Source organism: Staurois parvus, unplaced genomic scaffold, assembly GCF_062004578.1.
Source record: "Staurois parvus isolate SC_StPar_1 unplaced genomic scaffold, SC_StPar_1.0 ptg000264l, whole genome shotgun sequence".
Taxonomy (NCBI): domain Eukaryota; kingdom Metazoa; phylum Chordata; class Amphibia; order Anura; family Ranidae; genus Staurois; species Staurois parvus.
The window spans coordinates 12524764-12534150 of record NW_028318060.1 but is presented as its reverse complement, the minus strand read 5'-3'; the positions used below and the strand labels follow the sequence as shown (position 1 = coordinate 12534150).

Genomic DNA, 9387 nt, shown 5'->3' with positions numbered 1-9387 from the left:
AGCAAAAATAATATTACTTGCTGCATGCATTGGTGAGATGGTCCCAAAATTCCCTTCCAAGAATAATCTTTAAGTGCAATAGCTGCAAACAAACATATCTATTGGATAAAGTGTATTATCTTGTAAAATACGTAAGTAAAGAAAGTCAAATGCAGGGGTGGACTGACCATTTGGAAACTCGGGCACTGCCCAAGGGCCCGGGGTCTGTAGGGGGCCCCATGAGATGCCCCTGGTACCTTTTTCATAGGCTTTTTTGAGTTTGGGCAAGGACACAGGGGCCCCATGATCCCCTATTGCCCGGGGGCCCCATGAGTTGTCAGTCCGCCCCTGGTCAAATGTTACTGTAATTTAAACATTTTTAGTGGTGTCTTGAGATTTCAAATTTCTGGACTTAACAAATTTGTGAACTTACATTAGTCATGTTCTTTTCAATAAATATACCTATATTTGCTAGCTTGAAAAATGTAAGCTCCTGAAGTGAATGCACTGGTAACATTAGCACAAAATGAACACAATTAGCAGCTTACATTTTCTCTTAACTCACTACTATTTCTTGCTTTGTTGGCTAGAGAGAAACAGTAAAATAAATTATGTTACTATTAGTATAATTTGTCTGGCTTGGTGTACACTCATTATAAATACATTATGTTACCTTGTGCTCATTGACTAGAGCATGCCACATAATCTGACATTTTGTAAGATGGCATGCAAAATATTTTATTTTTTCCATCTTATTTGACAAACGTGCATTGTATAAAGTAATATGTGGGTCTTAGTAAATATGTCCACACAAATTTTTATTAACATTTTGATCTCTCAATGTTTTATCAATATTTTGATTGACAAAGATCAAATTACTGGTGGGTATTTTCAACCACTTTTGTTCAACATTCCTTAAACCTGAACTCTAGAGGAAAAAAGACCCTTGCAGTTAAATTGAAGAGGAAAAAAATGTACAATTGGGAAGTTTTGTTGTTTTTGTTTGTTTTCTTTTTTGTGGTCATTGGGAATGTAATGGGTATGTAATAATTGATATTGCAATTTGATTCAAATTCAGATCATTATGGTCCTGTAACCAGTGGGTTTTATCAACATGTCTTTCTCAGGCATGCCTCACATAAATGGCCTAGTGATAAGCACTTTCCTTGCAACGCTCTTTCCAAGGCACCTTCTGCATGGAGTTTGCATGTTTTCCCTGTGTTTACATGGGTTTCCTCTGGGTCCTTTGATTTTCTCCCTTACTCCAAAGACATGTTAATAGGTAAGTTGGCCCTAGTATGTTAATGCATGAGGGATACATACCTTAGATTGTAAGTTCCTTGAGGGCAGAGACAATGAGTAAATTGTCAATGCTATATACATAAAATGTGTCTTTAAAGTTAATTAAACTAATATGTGCTTGATTTTGGATAAAAACTTTATGTGGATATTAAATTTAGATTCATTATTTAAAAAACTGTATTTGTCAAAGGTCACCTTTCCTGAGAACAGCATTAAGGCTTCTTTTTCTGATTTCTCATTTTGTAAATGCTAGTTGCCTGGCTGTCATGATGACACTCTTGCTTCAATGCGTTGTGTCACTAATATATGCACATATGTAGACTTTTCTGATATACACGTTTGCTCTGAGTCAATGATTCAAAGAGTACAGAAGTTAAAAAAAAAATCTAATGTTTTTCAGAATGAGGTCAGCAATGGCAGCCCAAGTTTTAGGAAATGTTTATTTTAACTGTGAATTGGATTACAGTTGTACAATATAAAATGTGATTTATTCTTTACTTGTGATATACCCCAGTATTTCTCAATAAAAATTATATATACATGGCATAATGGCCCATTTTATGTAAAGATAAACATTGGTTTGTTCTATTATTTAAACATGGTAATTGTTTTATCTGAATGGAAGCTCTTTCTTTTACTATTGTATTTCAGTGTAATTTCAATGTATTCCATTTTCTTGCAAAACCAACAATCAATTGCTTTACAAAGTTATTTTTGTAATTTGCAGATTTACTCCTCCAGGAAGAGGAAAACTAACACAAGGTTCAGCTGGTTTTCTATACTGAATTTTATTATATGGATTGTAGTGCTAAAATTTTTAACCACTTACCCTCCAGAGGATTTAACCCCCTTTCTGACCAGGCCATTTTTTGCAATACAGTGCTGCATTATTTTAACTGACAATTGGGTGGTCATGCAACGCTGCACCCAAATGAAATTTACGTCCTATTTTCCGCAGAAATAGAGCTTTCTTTTGATGGCATTTGATTGCCTCTGTGTTTTTATTTTTTGCTCTATAAACAAAAAAAGACCCTTCAATGCCGCCTATCAGTGCCCATCATTGCCACCTATCAGTGCCCATCAGTGCAGCATCATCAGTGCCTGCTCATCAATTCCCACCAGTGCAGCCTCATCAGTGCTGCCTACCAGTGACCATCAGTGCTGCCTATCAGTGTAGCCTCATCAACGCACATCAGTGAAGGAGAAAATGTACTTGTTTGCAAAATTTATATTATAATAGAAACAAAGAAAAACTTTTTTTTCAAATCTTTTGCTCCTTTTTTTGTTTATAGTGCAAAAATTAAAAAAAAACCCAATGGCACTTAAATACCACCAAAATAATTTGTGTGAAAAAAATGATAACAATTTCATATGGGTACAGTGTTGCATGACTGCACAATTCTCATTCAAAGTTCAACTGCGCTGAAAGCTGAAAATTGGCCTGGGCAGGAAGGGGGTAAAAGTGCCCAGTGGGCAAGGTAAAGATGCTCCCTTCTGCATGATACTAGCCTAGCACATGAGCCTCTTTGACTAGTATTCTTATTAAAGGGACGTCTGTAAGACTACCTCTTGCAGACTCAGTTTTTTCCTGGCTGGCCACTTGTTGTGAATCATCTGGATCTATAATGAACCTCAATCCTGGTGAACTGGTTAACTCAGCTTGACAGGGGAAATATTAAATATGTGCATTCTGTCTCCATCATCTTGTCTTCTGCTTGTGTTTAAGTGAATGAGCAGCAGCTTCAGCAAACTCCAAAGCATAATGGCATATGAACGTGCATTAAGATATTTTAAGTACTGTCATTCCTGCTCATAGTAAAGACAGTTCTTACATATCTCCTCTGTGCATGATGTTGAGGTACAATGTTTTCTACAGCTAAGGGGCTGGGGCTTAGTTGTAATGAAGAGCTTCACACTGGCAACCCTCTGCATATTTATGAAAGGCATTTTGACATTTTTATTGTGTCAAGGAGAACAGCTCCAGTATGACAGCCAAGGGCTGTCACAATAGTGGATTATTGACCGATTAGCACGTTTGAAGTGTCATATTATACTTTAAACATGTTAGAAGGAGTCAATGCACTGACAGTGCAGTTTAAAAGACCTACCTCCCCCTATATACTTGTCTTTTAAGTTTAAATCCCCCAACAGCACTGATGATGAGAGATGAGCAGGGAAAAGAGGGTGTTGGAGACATGATTATCCTTTGCTGAAGGGGAATATTTGTATACAGGACATGCAATTTATATACAGGACATCAAGATAATAAACAAGAAGAACTTTGGGAAGTACTCTTGGAAGAAAAATACAATTCCAGCTGCTTTAATAGTTTCACATCTATAGTCAAGATTTTAGAGAGTACTGCATCGCAAAAAGTAAGTAGATGTTTTGTAATTTTGTAATTTCAAAAGGTTCCCTACATGATTTGTACTGGTCTTAAAGCATACAGATACATAAATAGATTTTAACTGAATACCTATACATTCACGTATAAAATCACAGCCTTATTTATAATCCTTCTATTGCTTGCTAAACTAGAATTTCCCTACTCTGAACATAAGAACCAATAAAAAGCATGCTTTCCAGCTGTCAGATATGAAATTTTAAGTGAACAGATTGTAGGAACCATACTTTTTTGGGAACTTAAAGGATGCTTTCTGTATTCAGAACTGTATCCCTGTGATTTTATTTTGGTAGTGGAGATCATGTGATGTCAATCATGTAGTTTGGACCTAAATGGAATTTGGATATAGGTTAATTAGGCGCTGTCATATACAATGCAGTATGCTATGGTATACCGTACTAAAGTGGATATTACTATTAACTCATATGTAGTGTTCATGAATATTAATGTACACTACTGTACTACACAAATGCAGCTTATTTAACTAGTTGAGGAGACTGGACATGCTACACACACCACAGGACGTGTGTAGAATGTCCAGTCCTCCTGCCCAACTACTGTGTCCCCAGCTCCCACTTTCCAACAATTCATGGCTCTGATTAATCAAAGCTTGGAGTTGCTATATACATAGTGTAGCTCTATGAGATGCTGCCATTAAAAATCTGTCTGGCTCAGTGTTTATCAACACTATTCAGACACAACATAGATACAAAGTAACATTGTAACACTGAGTTTTCTCTGATTCATTAATTTACTGATCAAATAGATGAACTTTGACCTGCAGATGATTTCAGTTAAAGCAACCTGCAACAAGTAAAAGCACATTTTCCTTAAAATAAATTTTACCCCTGTTTATTAACCCTTAGTTCATATTATTATTATGATTATTATTAGCCATTAATTTCAGTCTAAGTCCTAGCAACTTGGTGAATAAGAGCTCTAAAACAAGTTGGCTTTGTGCTAGTCTGGCAAGATCTTCCAGTGTCATTCACACAGCTGTAGTCAATGTGTCCAACCACCTAGTAGCCAGACTCCCTCTTTGCCTGGTTCCTATGATCTCCCCAGACATTATTTCCTTCTCCAGTAATCTCTCTCTTCTGACAGTGTGACCAAAATATGACAGTTGCAACTTCATCATTTGGACTTCTAGTGACATAGTCGGTTTGATCTCTTTCAAAATCGATTTATTAGTTCTATGGGCTGTTCACGGCACACATAAAATCCTTCTCCAGCACCAAAGCTCAAATAACTCGATCTTCTTTCTATTTTGTTTCCTTAATGTTCAGTTTTTATATCCATAATTAAAAGCTGAGAAAATGAGTGCATAGAGATGTCTGTTCTTTGTTTTCAGTGTAATTTCTTTTTTAGTTGAAAACTTTTTTGAGAGTCTTCATTGTGTAGTTACCAAGTGCAATTATGTAGAATATTTCCACACTGCTGGTTGCTCCTTTGTTTATGAGAGAGCCCAGGAGATTATACTGCTTTACAACTTCTATTTTGTCACCATCAAGCTCAAAATTGTCATCATTTTCTGTGTTCATGATCTTCAGGTTACGACTTTCGGTTTTAACATTTCTTAGTTGATTCCAGGGGCGGACTGACAACTCATGGGGCCCCCGGGCAATAGGGGATCATGGGGCCCCTGTGTCCTTGCCCAAACTCAAAAAAGCCTTTGAAAAAGATACCAGGGGCATCTCATGGGGCCCCCTACTGACCCCGGGTCCTCGGGCAGTGCCCGAGTTTCCAAATGGTCAGATGATACAATATATGTTTTTTGCTGTTTGTGATGGGCATTGTGTTATCTGCATAGCACAGGTTGTTTATGTTTAGGCTGACAGACTCTTCTCCCAAATTTACTTTTCTGAATATGGTCTCACCATATGGGTTGAACGGGTAGGGTGACAAGTTACTGTACATCCCTGCCTGACACCATGTTTTATCAGAAACCACTCAGTGTTGCCGTATTCGGTCCTCACTGCATCTTCTTGATTTTTCTAGAAGTTCTTTATTATGTTATGTTATGTTATGTTATGAGTTTAGGTATTCCTATTTGCAACCTCTATATTCTATTTATCATGATCCACACAATCAAAAGCTTTTCTGTAATCAATGACTCAAAAGTATGCTTTTTCTTGTATTCTTTGCTCTTTTCTAATATCCATCTAACATTGGCAATATTCTTTCTTGTTCCTTGGCCTTCTCTGAACCTAGCTTCAGGTAGTGTTCTGTAGTTGTTAGCATCTTCTCCAGTCAGTTGGCCATGTTTTTTCCCTCCAGATCCATTGAAACAGCTGAGTAAGGGCCATGATAGCACCTTCAAGTGTGAATAGGGCCTTAGTGCGAACCCTTTTATTTAATTTGTGAATTTATATAATTATATATAATTAATGTATCTTCCATTATTATCCTTGAACGAATTCAACTGACATGCCAAACCTTTTAGCTGAAAGTACCTCTAACTAAATTGTCAGCTTAAATTGTGGAAAATTAATATCATATGTTTGTTTCCATACTATTTGTGTTTGTCATGTCAGCTTGCTCTGGAAAATCAGCAAGTTACAGTATATTTATTCTGCTTGCTTACTTTGTTTAAATAAAAAATATATTCTTTAAAATGCACCTAAAGCACACCTAAAATTTATCAAGTAGATATTGATAGCAAAACAAAAATAATTAGATTCCTCTAAAATACACCCATGTTGTTAATTCATTATTTTGTGAATGCCTGATATGCTATGACATTCATCAAAATATAAAAGGAGCAAACTGTCAATAAATTTTCAGTTCAGAACCTTGATTTCTCATTTAGTCTGAACTATATGATGTCATAACCTTTGAAACCATCAGACACAGGGGCGGACTGACCATTTGAAAACTTGGGCACTGCCAGAGGGCCCGGGCTCAGTAGGGGGCCCCATGAGATGCCCCTGGTACCTTTTTCATAGGCTTTTTTGAGTTTAGGCAAGGACACAGGGGCTCCATGATCCCCTATTGCCCGGGGACCCCATGAGTTGTCAGTCCGCCCCTGATCAGACACTTTCATTATCTATCTACAGTATACACATATATAATACTGTGTTAATACACATACATGCATATACCAACACCTTGCAGACAAAACTATTTTTGATATAGCTGTTTTAGACCCTTTTTATGTGTGCAGGGACCTATATGTATTTTGAGGTCTTTTATTTTTTTTTGTCTGAAATAAACACAGGTTTGATTTAGTAACGCTAGAGTGCAAAGTCTGATGCAGCTCTGCATAGAAACCAATTAGCTTTGAGGTTTTATTGTCAAAGCTTAACTGAACAAGCTGAAGTTTGAAGCTGATTAGCTACCATGTACAGCTGCACCAGCTTTTGCACTTTCCAGTTTTAGTAAATCAGCCCAACTGTATTTGCAATCTATGACTGATTATTTTAAGAATATAATACTTTTACATATAGGGATTTTAACCATTTTGACTTGTCCCAAAAACCTGAATGAACAACTTTTTCATGTTTCCTGTAGGGCTTACATATATGTAAGTGGGCTAATGCTCAGAGAGGAGGTGAGTATGACGGCTGCTCTGATATGTGGTTTAGGTCTTTTTTTTATCAGCTTACATTGAATATACCTTTTGTACCTTTCATTTTGCAGTCCCCATTGTATACTTCTATTTTGGAGTCACTGCTGTATACATATTTTTATGACTTTTAGTGTATATTGTTTATATGATTCATACTGTGTGGTCTTCCACAGTACTCTAGTACTTATTGTACAGTACATATTGTGTATATTTTTAGGTTGCTTTTGTTGTTAGATGTTTACTATCCTTTATTTATGTTTTCTGTTTCTTGTTTCTTCCTTTTTCTCTCTAACTAATTGATTTATGATTGATTCAGAGCAATACACTGATAGATTTATTCATTCAGTCAGCAAAAAAAAATCTATCAATGTATGGCCAGCTTAAGCAAACCACTACGCTCGGCGTCTTCACAGGGTGCGGCGCCCACGAGGCGGGAAGGAACGGCGGTGTCACAGCTCCCTGCTAGGTAGGCCCAAGACCTTTTGAGAACTACCAGTGGGCTATTATCACAGCGGTTCGCAAACGGCAATCCTTCAGGGAAATATATCTTCCACCGGTGGCAAGTTATTTAAAAGCTTACGGCTGTTGAGATTTACAGAGCCTACATGGTGTTCATAGGGCATGTTGTATGGGCCTAATTTACCCTGTATACTCGGGGAATTTTTTGGAAATCCTCTAAGGAGGAGAATCTACATATATATATATATATATACATATGCTATCCTATTCAGGTATTCTTTGCTGTGACATAGCCACATCCTTATAAAACCGCAAATAACCTTCTCAAATTGAGCAATTTTTGGAAACCCTTTATTGGGTATATTAAATTCAGGTATCTACGGCCTGCTATATGCTATATACACACTATATGTGTTTGAAATCCACGCATCGTGTATACCTGGTCCCTCACCCCCATATGCATTTTTGGAAAAGCATCAAGGACCTGATCTTAGTTCAAGTCGACAGGAGTCTTCTTGATCCTTATTGATGGTAATATATCCACATCTTTATGTGTGTTTTGTTTTCGGGATTACCTGATGCCCATGTTCTACACATTTATTATCTTTTTCTATATATATCCTCAGAATCATTTGGTACTGTGGACCCTGTTCCATTTGGGGTGGCTATCCAGGAAGTCCCTACATTTGAGAGGCGGGTATGATAGTCTCACCTATGAGAAGGTAACAGCAGCATCCATTGACTATTGTGGAGGGAGGCCTGGTAAATTTTGGATGTGATTTGGTTTCCATATTGCTAGATACATACCATATATTTTTGTGTTCCAGCTTGTACATTCCAGGAGGTCCCTGATCTATACTGGGAACACACCTACTGAATATACGGTTCACACAAATATTAAGCAGGAAACCTACGGAAATCCAGGATAACTATTCCATCATTACACCACTCTGCCTTATATGGTGCTCTGTTGGCTAAGATGACCCTTAATTGAAGACGCTAAGTGTTTTTAAACATGATTTTATTTTTTTCATATGTACACCGTGCTTATGTTTAACCTCCCCATGATCTATGTGATCAAATAAAGTATTGTTAAATTCATTTGAATTCATATTACTCCGCGTGGATCTTTTAGAAACCTTCTTTTTCAGATAGGCGTGTTCTTGTCACACTATCATATTGTTTAGTAAGCAAAATCTGACTTTATGAATTTACTAGGTGCTAACAAATCAAATTTACATATCCTGGTTTAAAAAAATGGTAATGTTTCTTGTTTAAAATAATTTGCAGCATTAATTAAAGGGCTTTTATCCAATTGGTTTCTACAGTTAGTAAAACTTCTTACAATTTACATCACCTTAGTAACCCTTTACAACACTTTTAATCAATGTTGTATGTTTATTTTTTTAAAAAATATCTCATTTGGATTAAGTAAACTTGAACAATAAATATAAAACTGACTGCTATTTTTCCAAACTGTTTTACACATGGGCAACATTTTCTGTGCTAAAAATTTTTTTTTATTATTATTTTAGGCCTGAAATCCCTGAAATGCAGAGAGAAAACATGAAAATCTGCAGGAAGAAGAGTCATGATGCCTGCAGTTCCTACTGATGTAAATATTGAAATGGTTTCTCAACTTCTTTTTATTATGTGCAAATGCTGCCAGCACACA

General features: G+C 36.6%; 1 long non-coding RNA gene across 1 annotated transcript; it reads left to right on the top strand.

Moving 5' to 3' along the window:
* Nucleotides 1-8137: 8137 nt before the first annotated feature.
* LOC149459317 (uncharacterized) lies at nucleotides 8138-8813 on the top strand. The gene is made up of 2 exons (XR_016313301.1): nucleotides 8138-8434; nucleotides 8540-8813. It is a non-coding gene; the product is annotated as an uncharacterized LOC149459317 (long non-coding RNA).
* Nucleotides 8814-9387: the final 574 nt, after the last annotated feature.